Raw genomic sequence first — 15621 nt, forward strand, 5'->3', positions numbered from 1 at the left:
ATGATGAAAGTTCATATTTCTGAAAAGGAATTGAAAAGGGTTTTATATCTATTGATCTTTTTTTATGTGCAGGGTGGTGCTGGATGTGCATGAATGGGTATGGTGTTGGTGAGTGTATCTTTGCCCCACAGAATTAGGAAGGTATTGAGTGTCTTGATCTATCATTTTCTGTCTTCTTCCATTGAGAGAGGGTCTCCCATTGAAACAGGGGCTGGGCATGAGGCATCAAGCTCAAGTAGTCATTGTCCACTGACACATACCACTAAGTTTACAAGTACAAGTCCACCATGTTTAGCTTTTTATATGAGACCAGAAGATTTGAACTCAGGTCCATGTTTGTACAGCAAGTTTTTTATGCATTCCACTACATCCATAGACTTGAACAAGTTTTTGTACTCTGAATTAATTAGTAGTTGAGCTGTTCATCTTAAAAATGGCTATGAACTTTGTGGAGCCAAAGGGAAGACCCTTGCAAACTGAATGTTGATCACTAATATATCAATGAAACGGTCATAAAATCCTATGAATGATTTACCTTGATGCTTACAAGGAACTTGCATAAATGGCTATGGGCCTTGAGATCAGAAATTTTACTAGAGAAGAAAGATGGGAATACATAATCTAAAACAGTCCTTATAGTAGCAGTAAGACACATTGTTTTATTATTTTAGTATGAAGAATTTGGAATTTTATTAAAGATATTTTAGGAAAAAAATTAAATATGTGGGTTAGGAGACAAAGGCATGCTTTGAATAAAGTCAGACATACCCATTGTGGGAAACACAATCCTAAGGATGAATCACTCAGAGTTATATTTCTACAAGAAAGGTAGGTGTGAGGGTAGAATCAAAGACTGCATTGCTCACTTTGACTATAGAGAGATGATCATGAACCATGGAATGCAATGGATTCTTCAACTTGAATATGACAAATAAAGATTTTCCCATGAGGCATCCAGCAGATATAAGCCTCTGCAAACCTCCTGATTTCAGATTTTTGAATAGAACGCTCTAAGAAATATTCATGTTGTTTTAGCACAATCAATTCATGAATAATTTGTAAGTGTCCTAGGAAGCAAATAGATTTAGCTTAGTTGTAGTATTAGAAAGCAATTTATTTGGTTGTATCGTCATTCCTCATGAAGAAGACAGACATATAATTAAAAGAATCATGTAGCAAAAATGGTCACCTTTCCAAAATTAATCTACAGATTTAATGAAATCCCCATCAAAACACCAACAAAATTCTTTTCAGGCCTTGAAAGCACAATACTCAACTTCATCTTAAGAACAAAAAAATGAGGATTGCTAGAACAATCCTGTACAATAAAGGAACATCCTAGGGTATCATCATTTCTAATTTCAATCTCTACTACAGAGCTATAGTAATAAAAACAGCATGGTATTGGCATAAAAAAGATAGGTGGAAAATGGAATCAAATAATGGAGCCTGACTTAAATCTACATACCTATGGACACCTGATTTTTGACAAAGGAACCAAAATTATACAATGGGAAACAGAAATCATCTTGAACAAATATGTTGACATAACTGGATGTCATCAAATAGAAGAATGCATATGTATCACCCTTCAAAGACCTCAACATAAATCTAATTTCACTCAACATGATGGAAGCGAAAGTAGAAAAGAGTTTTGAACACATTGGCACAGGAGACCACTTCTTGAACTGTATACCAGTAGCAGATACCAAGATCACAAATAATAAGTGAAACATCATGAAACTGAAAAGCTTCTGTAAGGCAAATGACACTGTTGAAAAGACAAAACTGCAGCCTAGAGCAGAGGAAAAAGTCTTAACCAAGCTCACATCTGACAGAAGATTTATTTTCAAAATATATAAAGAACTCAAGAAATTAGACATCAAAAAAACAAATAATCCAGATAAAGAAAGGGGTACAGATTAAAACAGAATTCTCACTAGAAGCATCTCAAATGGCCAAGAGACACTTAAAGACTTGTTCAGCATCCTTAGCTACCAGGGAAATGGAAATCAAAATAACTCCGAGATTCCATCTTTCACCATTCAGAATGGCTAAGATCAAAAACACTATCAATAGCTTATGCTGGAGAGAATATGATGTAAGGGAAACACCCCTCCACTGTTGGTGAGAGTGCAAACTTGTACAGCCACTTTTAAAATCAATATGGAGCTTTCTAGGAAAACTGGGAGTCAAGCTACCTCAAGACCCACTGGGTAAATACTACTCTTGGGCATATACCCAGAGGATGCTCAATAATTCCACAAAGACACTTGCTCAGCTATGTTCTTATCAGCATTATTCATGATAGCCAGAACTTGGAAATAAACTTGATGTCCCTCAACCAAAGAATGGATAAAGAAAATATGGTACATTCACACAGTGGAGTATTATTCAGTGTTAAAAAACAAAATTGAAGGCAAATGGATAGAACTACAAAAAAAAATCCTCAATTAATTTACCTAGACCCAGAAAGACAAACATGGTATGTTCTTGTAAACAAATTTCTAAATGGTCTTATTAAATAAAAAAAAAAAAAAGAAAAGCATGGAAATGAATAGAGGGGTAAAAGCCTTAGAGAGATCAGGGAAATAGGGAAAGCCACCAGCCAACCTTACCTCACCAACTCTGCAGTTTCCAAATGTGAGTTATTTCCTATCTATCCACACTTTATTGCCTTGCCGTTCTGCCCTCTCATTGGCTCTCTTAACCCAGCTACCTCACTTCTTCTTCCTACACAGCTCTGTCACTCTGTCTGTCTACACAGGCCTCCAGAACTCTATGGTTGGTACTGGGGTTAAAGGCATGCTTGGCTCTGTTACCTAGTGTGGCCTTGAACACACAGAGATAATACCTGCTAAGTGGTAGGATTAAGGGCATGTGATATAGCTGCCTAACTTCTTTGTTTACTTAACATGGCTTCCTATTTCCTCTGATCTCCAAGCAAACTTTATTTATTAAAGCACAAATAAAATATCACCACATGTTCTCACTCATAAGTAGATATTAGGTGTACAGTAAAAGATAATCATGCTACAAGCCCCAGCCCCAGAGAGGCTAGGTAACAAGGAAGGCCTCAAGGGGGATGGGGACAAATAGATTTCCCAGGAAAAGGGAAATAGAAGAGATCTCCTGGGTAGACTAGAAGCTGGCAGGGATGGGAACATGAGGGATTGCGCTAGGGGGGTGATGGAAGGGGAAAGTAATGAAAGAGACACCTTGATGGGGGGCATTTTGGGGTCAGGTAGAAACATAGTACAAGCAAACCTCCCTAGAATCTAATAGGATGACCCCAGCTAAGACTCCTAGCAATAGTGGAAAGGTAGTCTGAATTGGCCTTGTCCTGTAATCAGATTGGTGACTACCCCAATTGTCACCAGAGAACCTTCATCCAGTGGCAGATTGAAACATGAAGAGTTCCACAACCAAGAACTGGGCTGAGCTTGGGGAATCCTGTTGAAGAGAAGGAGGAAGGATTGTATGAGTAAGGGGGTTCAAGGTTATCACAAGAGAATCCAAAGAAACAACTAACCTGGACTCAGAGGAACTCACAGACTCTGTTCCAACAGCAAGAAAGCCTGCATGGGACAGAGATAGGCCCACCAGGTGTGTGCCGGTTGTGTAGCTTCATCTACTTGTGGGACTTTTAGTGGTGGAATCAGGGCCTGTCCTGAATGCTTTGGCCAGCTTCCAGGAACCTATTCTTCATACTGAGTTGCCTTGTGCAGCCTTAATAAAAGGGGAGGAATTTAGTCCTACCTCAACTTGATATTCCATGCTTTGTTGACACTCATTGGAGGTCTGCCCATTTCTGAACAGAAGTAGAAATGAAGTGGATTGGGGATGGAGAGTTGGGGGGGGGGTGTGCAGGGAGGAAATGGGAGAAAAGGGAGGGGAAACTGATAAGGATGCTGTTCTGTATAATGTAAATAAGTTTTGCTCTGGTTTGATGATAAATAAATAAAGCTGTTTGGCCAATGGTGAGGCAGAATAAGGTTAGGTAGGACATTCTAATTGGAGAGAGAAGAGAGAAGAAAGACAGAACAGAGGAGACACTGCTAGCCACCAGAAGAAAAAGCAAGGTGTAAAGGTACCTGTAAACCATGGGCCACATGGCAAAGTATAGACTTATAGAAATGGGTTAATTTAAGATATATGAGCTAGCTAGCAAGAAGCCTGAGCCATTAGGCCATACAGTTCAAATTAATGTAAGCCTCTGTGTGTTCATCTGGGTCTGAGCCACTGCAGGACCAGCAGATGAGAGAGATTTGTCCTGACGGAGGGCCAGGTGGGACACAGGAAAACTTCAGCTACAGGAAACTGGTCAGAATGAAAAATAAATCAATAAAATTAATTAATAAGTATGTTTTTATCCCTGTTCAAAAATAAAATACTCGACAAAGCATGCATCAAATTATGCTCCTGGATTTGAACCAAATTTTCATTCATTCTCCTAAATTTGCTAAATTTGAAGCACATTCCATAAGCATTATGATGGGCTAAAAGGAGCCTTCCTCTGATTCTTAACTTGAACTTTAGCAGCTCTATGTCCTCTTCTTCAGTTCTGTAAGAATAATTTACTCCTTTCTGTAAGAAATATAATGGCTTCAGACATTGATATTTTCAACAAAATGGGACATGCTTCATCATAAGGTGTGTGTCCTAATTAGTGCTTTTTTGTCCTTCTATAATGATTCCCAGAGTATCTGACAAGTAGGATATTTTTGTAGCTGAATATGTACATGTTCAAGTTTATGAAGGAACACAGTGAATGAATGAGTGATACAATCAGAAAACTCAGTGAGTAAGTAGTTCAGTAGCATTGTTGTTAAATAAGCCCCCTCAACATACCATTATAAATCATATTTGAAAAGTTGAATTAATCTTGCTACTTGGGGTAATATTTGAATAACAACAACATCTAGAAAACAACTATGAAATAATTATTTGAGAATACATTTAAAAGGATGAAAGCTAGTAGCCTTGCCCACCCCTGTCCCCCATATATTTTTAAGTTGCTGTAAGACACCAGGAATAGTATGTGTGTCTATAAGTTTCAAATGAGGAGTAATGTTTCTCTCTTTGGAAAAAATGAGACAAAATGAACTAAAATTATCTTAAGGATATTTTAAGATTAGACCTGAAAAAGAACCAAAAAGAAAAAAAATATACTTTTTACAATAATTCAAATGCCCTAAATAATAAATGTATGTGTTCTTTTTCTGTACAAATTATGGAGAATAAGAGTAATTTTCTGTCCCCATTTTGAGATCCATTTCCACTGTAAAGGAAGAGAAAGTTTTCATAAAGATCCAAGTTGCTTTTCAAACACTTAATGGCTGAATTTTTCAATTTCTTCACAGCTTTCTTTTTCAAGTATAATTATAAAATAACTAATTTTTAACATTCTATACTCATATATTTAATTTTTCTTTAAATATCTGTTAGTGTTTTTTCACTAATTGGTCTTGTGGCAGGAATTTCTGGGAAAACTGAAAACCAGAAATACAGCTAATACTTTCATTTGGTCCATAGTCTAGCAGAAAATTATTACTCAAACGATTACTAAAAGTCTATAAATATAACATAAGAATCAAGTCTATGAAGGGAAAAGTAACATGTGTATGAAAAGCTTCAGTGATCTGAAGGGCACTTTGACATCAGACTTGGAGATGCAGAGTTTGGAGTTTGCCCAGTTGGTTTTCTGTCTTGCTTTGGTACAGTATTTTGTGACTATATTTCCATCCCTATGATTTGGAATGGTAATGTGATGTGGGATGCTTTTTTATACTGGTTTAATAAAATGCTGATTGTCCAATAGGCAGGCAGGAAGTATAGGTGGGATAAGCAGACAAGGAGAATTCTGGGAAGAAGAAGGCTGAGTCAGGAGATGCCAGCCCGTAGCTCAGGGAGCAGCATGTAAGGGCACATAGGTAAAGCCACAGAAAATATGGTGACATAGATTTACAGAAGTAGGCTGAGTTTAAATGTTAGAGCTAGTCAATTGTAAGTCTGAGCTAATGGCCAAGGAATTTTAGTTAATATAAGCCTCTGTGTATTTACTTGGGTCTGAGCTGTTGGAGAACAGGGGGGACACAGGAAAACTTCTGGCTACAAATGACACTCACATGTGGTGCCAAGAGTTTCCACAAAACATGTGAGGGGGTTAGAAGAGATTACAAATGTAGCTAAGAGCACCTTCCTAGTCCATGTCACTCATGGCGGGCCTAGGTACAGTTATGTGTACCCTGGCTATGGCAGGTTCGCAGCATGCAGGCTGGAACTACAGCTTGGCAGATTCCACCCTGAGTTACACAGAGGTTTCTGCAAGCCACACAACACGGTACATGGTGAATACAGCTTTTGCTCCTAAATAACAAGAGGTTTCTGGAATACATTCTGCTTGGATAGAAGCATAGACTCACTGCCTCCCAGAGTCAGTGGACAGCATAGCTCCTAAAGTTGGCAGTGAATTATCTCCACTATGTTGAAAAGCTGAGATGGGCTGAGTCAGAAGTCATGGCTGCTGCTTCAGTACTAGACACAGCAGTTTAAAGCAATAGGTTCACAATAAGGCAGATTGAGATGGAAAAAGATTTTAAATGGTTTACAGTGTGTGTAAAAATTGTATGTAGGCTTGGAAGAGGGAATAAATTAATATAGACAGTTATATAAAGGAATAGTTTTAAAAAATAAAGTCTTTAAAGAGACAGTAAAGATGACATAAAAAAATAAGCCATTTAAGATGGAAATCACACCCAGTGTCTAGATTATATTGTCTTTGGGATTTTTAACTGCAGAAAGACATTTGATTGAAAAGACTACTCAGTTAAACCAATAAGTATATTTTAAAGGTATCTTGACTTCAAAATTTGGATCTAAGGATATGTTGCTTTGGAAAAGAGGTTCTGCTTTTGTTTCCACAGAAGATGAGAACCTGTGGGTTGCTTCCAGTCTAATATGCTTTGACCAACCAAGACCTCCTGCAAGGTCTCCAATGACACCATGGCCCCAATGATCCAACATCCAGAATTGTTTCAAGGCAACTGGCTCAGATGATGCATCGTCACAGACTACTCCATTCAAGACTTAATCATAATACTTTTTTTTATGTCTCTATAGGATTACTAGCATGCTCTATCAGCAGGAAGTAGCCTAGAAAACTATGCTCATATTCCCAAAAAGTGGATTATGGATGTTAGTCTTTGTTTAGGTTGTTAGTTACAAATTGTTATTGGTCATAGTCAATATCTTTCTAAAAGAAGAAAGGGGGATATGATATAGAAATGTAGGATATAGATATGATAAGATAAAAGAGTAGATTATTGAACCTACTTTTAAAGAGCAACAACTTGTTTAAAATATTTTACATTGCTATAGATTTTGGTTAATTGATACAAATTTAAAATTAATTTTGTTATATTGTGTGTATATTTCTACTCTTGTTTAAGGTATTATGTTTATATAACTCATTTAAAATTGTAATGTATTATGGTGATATATTATTTGTGCTGAAATGTAATTTTATTTGTATGTTAATAAATAAAGTTGCCTGGGGGTCAGAGCTAATAGCAAGCCTTAGCAGAAGGTGGGCAGTGGTGGCACACACATTTAATCCCCACAGGCAGATCTCTGTGTTCAAGGGTACAGCCAGCATGGAGACACACACCTTTAATTTCAATACCAACCATAGAAACCTAAAGGTCTGGATAGACAGACAGTGACAAGGAGGTCATGTGGTTGGGTTTATAACCAATAAGAAGGCAGAACAGAAAGTCAATAAAAAGTCAGACACACAGGAAGTAGGCCTCTTTCTGAGGGGAAGGATAGCAGCGGCAGCGAAGGGTACGAAGTCAGTTGGTTTTAGCCTCAGCTCTTAGCCACTGCTCTGACCTTTTGGGCTTTTGACTCTGCATTTGACTCTGTGTTTCTTGTGTAGTAAGAATGTTACATCTACAATGTATAATTAAGAAATACAGATTAATAATTAGTCTCCATAATAATCAAACTTATAGTCATGTTACTTAAGTTTTCTAGCTATACATAGATATATCTCAATTAGGGAGGTAATCTTCAAACACTTCAAAGACCTTCAGAATATGGAATTTAAAATGTTTTTAAAACTTAGACTTTCTGGACAGTAAGACATGTTTGCACCTGGCAGCACCAATTTACTTCAAAAAGGAAGATGGGCATCGAAGACACTCACTATGGAGTTTATCTTCTTCTTGACAGAAATAGCCGTTTGGGCAAGAGACTGCTCTTGCTTAGACTGCTTAACAAAACGTTGCATTGACTGGACATGCAGGATCATTAGGAAGGTGACTACTGAACTTCACAAGGCAAAATGTTCCTTCAGGTTCTTGCTTTGTGGAAGAGACTATCAGACATTCTACAGTACACAGAGAAAAGTGACTGAGAGACTCTAGGCAATTAGCCTAAAGAATGGAAGTCCCAACATTGCAGGGGAACTTTGGGTGACAGTCCAGGCAGCCAACTATCCCTGCCATTCTATATTTCTGGAAGTTGCTTACAATGTACTTCCTGTTTACTTAGGTAATATTGAATCCTTCTGAGGTCTTAGATGTAGTTGAAGACTAGATTCTTATAATTATGTTTTTTCTTGGTTATGATAAGAGAAAAGGTAGATATAAAATTTTATACTCACAAATATAGGTTAGATGATAAAATATTTTCTTTAACTTTGCCAAATACAAATAGACTACATATTAGAACTGTAATTCTTGCTTGGTAACTGTTTGTTCTATGCTATTTTACTATGTTAAAGTTAAAACCTTCTTTTTTAATTAAACAGAAAAGGGTAAATGCTGTGAGATAATGCTTTTGTACAATGGTTTAATAAAACACTGATTGGCCAGTAGCCAGACAGGAAGTATAGGCAGGATAAGCAGTCAAGGAGAATTATGGGAAGAGTAAGGCTGAGCCAGGAGATACCTGCAGCATGTAATGGCACACAGGTAAAGCCACAGAAAATATGGTGACATATAGATTCACAAAAGTGGGCTGAGTTTAAATGTAAGACCTGTTCAATGAAAAGCCTGAGCTACTGGCCAGTTTTAATTAATATAAACTTCTGTATGTTTACTTGGGGGACACAAGTAGGAGAGATTTGTCCGAACTGTTGGTCAACCAGGACCCAGGAAATTTTTTATTATGGTAATGTCCATCCTGTGCTATTTTATGTTGGAAGTATATGATTTGCTTTTTGACTTTGATTTTATAGGGTATTACAGTTAAGAGATTGCATGAATCTCAGAGGAGACTGAACTTTATACTTAAATGAGATTGAGACTGTTATAGATTATGGATACTTTTGAAGTTGGACTGAATGCATTTTTTTTTCACTAAGATATAGCTACATACCTGTGGGTTTAGGAGTGGAATGTGGTGGTTAGAAAGAAAATTGCCCCCATGAGTAGTGGTGTGGTGTTATTTTTGTGTATGTGTGGGCACTAACAAATAAAGCTTGGCTAGAGATCAGAGTGAGCAGCTAACACTAGAGAGCAGGCAGTGGTGGCACACACCATTAATCCCAGCACTTGAGATCTCATGCCTTTGATCACAGTACGTGGGAGGTAGATGCATTTAATCTCAGCACTGGGGAGGAGGGAACAGGAAGTGATATGGCTGGGCATGGAGAGGAAGTGATAATGCAGGATGAAGACAGGAGCTTGGTCCCGGCCCTTTCAGTCTACAATTCCTAGAGGTAAGAAATCTTTCTAGAGGTTAGCTGCTCTGCTTCTCTGATCGTTCAGCTTTCTGAAACCTTGATATCTGATTCCAGGTTTTTATTATTAAGATCAATTAGAATTTGTGCTACATCTGGCATCCAATTTTTGGGGCACAAACTCAACTAAAGAACCTAATGTCAGCCAGGCAGTGGTGGCACATACCTTTAATTCTAGCACTGGAGAGGCAGAGGCTGGTCTGGTGGATCTCTGTGAGTTTAAGGCCAGTCTGGTCTACATAGCAAGTTGCAGGATACCTCCAAAGCTATACAAAGAAACGTTATCTTGAAAAAATATTACCCCCCCCCAAAAAAAGATACCTAATGCCTATTGTAAAAAAAACATACTGCTCTGGGTGACAGAAAAGCTATAGAATATGGAAGAGAGAACAAAAATTTCAGGAGACAATATGTTAGCAAACTTTTATAAATGAACAAAGACCAAAATTAAGAATATGAACAAATGACTTCATTAAAGGTCTTGTAGACACAGGTATTACATAACAATAATTGCACCAGAATTTTGGCATCCAAATTGGTTTCTTCAGGAGGTAAATGTTCATCTTTTAGTGACTGGAACTTTATCTCAGGTAAAACTGAACATGAGGTAGGTCAAGTGTATAGGGCCAGAGGGCCAGAGAAGAAAACTAAAGCCATATGTGGATAACATAGCAATGAATTTATGGGGACATGATTTGTTACAGCAATGGAATACTCAGAATAACATTCTTCTAATCTTAGAAATAAACCAAAAAAATGTCACATGTTTCTGCTAAAAAATTTAAAAGGTATTATAAAGAACAGTTATCAACAATTCAGGTTGTATAAGAACAAGGCAAAATAGTTGCTGATCTTTTAAAAGCATCAACAGCCCACCTTTAAAATGGTTAATGGACAAACCTATGTGGTTTGAGCAACGGCATTTAAAATAAAAAAATCCAGGCCTTAGAACTGCTGGTACAAGAGCAGCTAAATGTTCAGCATATTGAAGAATCAACCAGCCTTTGAAATTCTTCCATATTTGTTATTAAAGAGAAACCTAGAAAATGGAGAATCGTAACTGATTTATGAGCTGTTAATGTGATTCAACCAATGGGCTCTATACAGTGTGGAATTCCTTTGCCTTCTCTATTACATAAAGAATTACCTCTGATAGTTATTTATGTAAAAGGTTGTTTCTTCACTATACCTTTACAACAAAAGTACAGAGAATAAATTGCCTTCAAGGTGCCTATGTATAATAATTACTAGCCTGTTAAGAGATCAATAGAAGATTCTCCCATAGGGCATGTTAAATAGCCATACCCTGTGGCAATATTTTGTATGTCAGCCATTGTAAATGTTATATAAGCAATTTTCTCAATCTAGAGTTTTTCATTACAAGGTTGATATTTTACTGGCTCATTCAAATATAGATACTTAGAAAGGATGTTTGAAGAAGTAAAGAAAAATTTGCCTTTTTGGAAATTACAAATTGCTCCTAAAAATACAAAGAGGAGATTCTATTAATTAAGATATAAAATAGATCTACAATAAATTAGACCCCCAAAGATGCAAATCAGGAGAGATTGATTGTGTACACTTAATGACTTTCAAAGATTACTAGGAGACATTTCCAATCTATAACCCACTATTGGGATAAAAAATGATGAACTGTGTAATTTGTTCAAAACCTTAAATAGTGAAAAGGACTTAAATAGTCCAAGAGAATTATCAGTTGAAGCTGAGAGAGAATTGTCTTTTGTGAAAAAGAAAGTACACATGCACATGTGGATCCTTTGGATCCAAAGCTTGATTGTAGTCTGGTTATTTCAGCCTCTACACATGCATTTTTCTACAGGAATATTACTTCAGAGGGAAGATAATATCTTAGAATGGATCTTTATACCACATAAACAGAGAAAAAAATTAAAAACTTATGTGGAAAAGTTCTGAGTTGGTTCTAAAAGGAAAATTGAGGCATTGTCAAATAGACCCAGCAAAATTGTAGTACCTTTTACTAATGATGAAATTGACAAATAATGGACAGAAAGTGAACTTTGGTAAAGAGCTTGCAGTAATATTTTGGGAGAGATTAACAACAAATATCCCCAAAGTGAGAGAATTACATTTACAGAGAACTAACTGGACTCTTCCTCATATTGTAAGGGGAACTCCAATTTTTTGGAGCCCCTGTATTTTATGCTGATGCAAGCAAATTAGGAATGGCAGGTTATAAATCAGGAATTTTAAGTAAAATGGACCATAGCCCTTATGATTCTGTCCAAAAATCAGAATTATATGCTATTTTGATGGCATTAATGGATTTTATAGAACCTGTTAACATATTTACTGACTCTCGGTATGCAGAAAGAGTAATTTTACACATTGAAATTATTCTTTATGAGTCAGAATTAACTTTGTATTTTATTCAGTTATAAAAATAATCAGGAATAGGAATCATTGCTTATATATATAACACACATTTGATACCGTATGATTCTGCCAGGTCCTCTAGTACAAGTTGAAATTGATCTACTTTGGCTTGGAAATTTATAAGAGGTCTCAGAATTTTATTTAAAAAAATCCATGCCAATAGCAAGGATTTGAAAGAAGATTTAAGATTTTTAGGGGATCAGGAAGTGCGGACCGCGGCGGCGGCGGAGCCCGGAGCGGAGGCTGGAGGCTCCTGGTCCCCTGGCCCCCGAGCGGAGCGGAGGATGCAGCAGCCACAGCCACAGGGGCAGCAGCAGGAGCTGGGGCCGGGGCAGCAGCTGGGGGTCCAGGGGGCGACGCCGGGGGCCGGGGGCGGCCCGGGAGGGGGCCCAGGGCCGGGGCCCTTCCTGAAGCGAGAGCTGAAGCTGCTCGAGTCCATCTTCCACCGAGGCCACGAGCGCTTCCGCATTGCCAGCGCCTGCCTGGACAAGCTGAGCTGCGAGTTCCTGATGGCCGGAGCCGGAGGGGCTGGGGCCGCGCCCGGACCCCATCTCCCCTCCCGGGGGTCGGTGCCGGGGGACCCTGTCCACATCCACTGCAACATCACGGAATCCTACCCTGCTGTGCCCCCCATCTGTTCGGTGGAGTCTGATGACCCTAACTTGGCTGCTGTCTTGGAGAGACTGATGAACATAAAGAAAGGGAATACTTTGCTTTTGCAGCATCTGAAGAGGATCATCTCCGACCTGTGTAAACTCTACAACCTCCCTCAGCATCCTGATGTGGAAATGCTGGATCAGCCCTTGCCAGCAGAGCAGTGCACGCAGGAAGAAGTGTCTTCAGAAGATGAAGACGAGGAGATGCCTGAGGACACAGAAGACCTAGATCACTATGAAATGAAAGAGGAAGAGCCAGCGGAGGGCAAGGAATCAGAAGACGATGGCATCGGAAAAGAAAACCTGGCCATCCTAGAGAAAATTAAAAAGAACCAGAGGCAAGATTACTTAAATGGTGCAGTGTCTGGCTTGGTGCAGGCCACTGACCGGCTGATAAAGGAGCTCAGGGACATATACCGATCACAGAGTTTCAAAGGAGGAAACTATGCAGTCGAACTCGTGAATGACAGTCTCTATGACTGGAATGTCAAACTCCTCAAAGTTGACCAGGACAGTGCTTTGCACAATGATCTCCAGATCCTGAAGGAGAAGGAAGGAGCAGACTTCATCCTACTTAATTTCTCCTTTAAAGATAACTTCCCCTTTGACCCACCGTTCGTCAGGGTTGTGTCTCCAGTCCTCTCTGGAGTGTATGTTCTGGGTGGAGGTGCCATCTGCATGGAACTTCTCACCAAGCAGGGCTGGAGCAGCGCCTACTCTATAGAGTCCGTGATCATGCAGATCAGCGCCACGCTGGTGAAGGGAAAGGCACGGGTGCAGTTTGGAGCCAACAAATCTCAGTACAGCCTAACAAGAGCACAGCAGTCCTACAAGTCTTTGGTGCAGATCCACGAAAAAAATGGCTGGTACACACCCCCAAAGGAAGATGGCTAACCTTGGAGTATCATCCCCTTCCTCCTCCCCCAGGCACCACTGGACCAATTACCTTTGAATGCTGTATTTGGATCTCACGCTGCCTCTGGTTCCCTCCCCCCTTTTCCTGGACGTGATAGCTCGGTCTATTGCAGGACAATGGTGGCTATTCTAAACGCTAAGGAAAACAACAACCAACCACACACTGAACTGTTTCAAGTACTCAAGACTGACTACAGACCAACCACCTTGCTGGAACCCTTGCTAGCAGGCTTTCTTATAAACTCTCAAGCCTCGTTACATTGCTGGAAACTCAGCTGTGCTCCAGACTAGAGCCTCCTTACCTATGCTATGGGTTTTTAATTTATTTTCTCTTATTTCATGTACATTGCTTTTTTTGGTTACAGTGTATGATGGATGTGTATGGAAAAAAATGTAACTTTGGGAAAACAATTACAGTTTGTTAATTTGAAGATGCTGGTCTTGACTCATCTTTATTTTTGTTCCTACATCCCCTGGCTGCTGGGTGGTGGGGAGGGGTGCCAGGCCCACCATGCTTTGGTAGCAAGGAGAAGCTGCCGAGAGGCTGCATTTTGCTGCTAGCACAAGAGAAATACCAAGCTGAAGCACTTGCCTGATCTGACCCTAGGTGCTCCTAAAGGCCTCTGAAGCAACCAGCACCTACATTTCTTGGAACAGTCTGGCCTGCTAACCTACAATGCAGAGGCCCAGAAACAACAAATTGTTATTGCTACTTTGTACTAATCTACATTTTGAAGTTTCCAAGAAAAAGATGAGACTGGAGTAGCGGCTTCATAAACTTCTTTTAAGTTGAGTGGGGTGGGCCCAGGCTCCTGGATGCATGAGGTTTTCTCTAACCCCAGCAACCTGCTGGGTGGCTGTAACTCCTTGGTTCCCTGCCTTCCCATCCTCTCTGCTCACCTCTCATCCGCTTCATTAGGTGATATAAGAAAAGATGTGAACTTTGGATTCTTTCTAGCCGTTCTCAAGTTCTGAGCCTACTGGAAACAGCTAGCTCAATGTGGTTGTGTTGTGTGGTGGGTCCTTGGCTCAGCCCCGTGAACAGCATGGAAGGGGAGAAGTCTGCAGAGCTGGCAATCGGCACTGTGCACCGTGTTGGATGGACCTGCTGTTATGAGACTGCTTTCCATATAGCACATGAAGCCTGCATCTTCCCGTCAGTGAGCTTGCTGTGTGATCACCTGCCTGCTGATGTGACAGAAGCGAGGGACAGCTAAGCAAGATCCCAGGGTTTAGAAAACCCAGCTCTGGGATGTCTGGTAATGCTTTTGAGGTGGGCATTTTAATCTGCCCCCCCCCACTTTCTTTTAGGAATTTGAATGTCTTGCTGCTTTAGGTGGATGGAGAGTTCACCAGTCCTACTTGATGCTGCTCTAATTCTGCCTAAGCCCACCCACCAGATTAGGGGTGCTAATACAGTGAGACCGAGACAGAGAAGATACAAGGGGGAGAGTCATCCCATGGAACTGCAATCTATCTTGTAGCCTGTGTGGCTTCCTTCTGAACTTAATGTCAGCTCTGGCTGGCAAGTAGATTGTTTTTAGTAATGTGTACAGTGAGCTGTCCTCTGTATAATGTATTTTGTAATGTATTTTTCTCATCTACCAAAGGATGGATCAAATAAAGTTATTTAAATAGTTTGGCTCTAAAAGAAAAAAAAAGATTTAAGATTTTTCCTTCACCTGACAAGCCAAAGAAATGATAAGGAAATGTCCTACTTATTCTTTATAAAACCAAACTCCACTACCTGCTGAAAGTAACCCAAAGGGTATTCAAAGGAAAGAAATCTTGCAGATGGATGTGTTTCAATTTTTAGAATTTGAAAAATTAAAATATATACACCACATCATTGATACCTATTCAGTATTTCAGTGGGTATCTGCTTTG

General features: G+C 39.4%; 1 pseudogene; it reads left to right on the top strand.

The window, feature by feature from the left end:
- The first annotated feature begins 12447 nt into the window (after window positions 1–12447).
- Window positions 12448–14165, top strand: LOC102922943 (ubiquitin-conjugating enzyme E2 Q1 pseudogene; annotated as a pseudogene).
- The last annotated feature ends 1456 nt before the right edge of the window (window positions 14166–15621 follow it).

This window comes from Peromyscus maniculatus, chromosome 3, assembly GCF_049852395.1.
Source record: "Peromyscus maniculatus bairdii isolate BWxNUB_F1_BW_parent chromosome 3, HU_Pman_BW_mat_3.1, whole genome shotgun sequence".
NCBI lineage: Eukaryota > Metazoa > Chordata > Mammalia > Rodentia > Cricetidae > Peromyscus > Peromyscus maniculatus.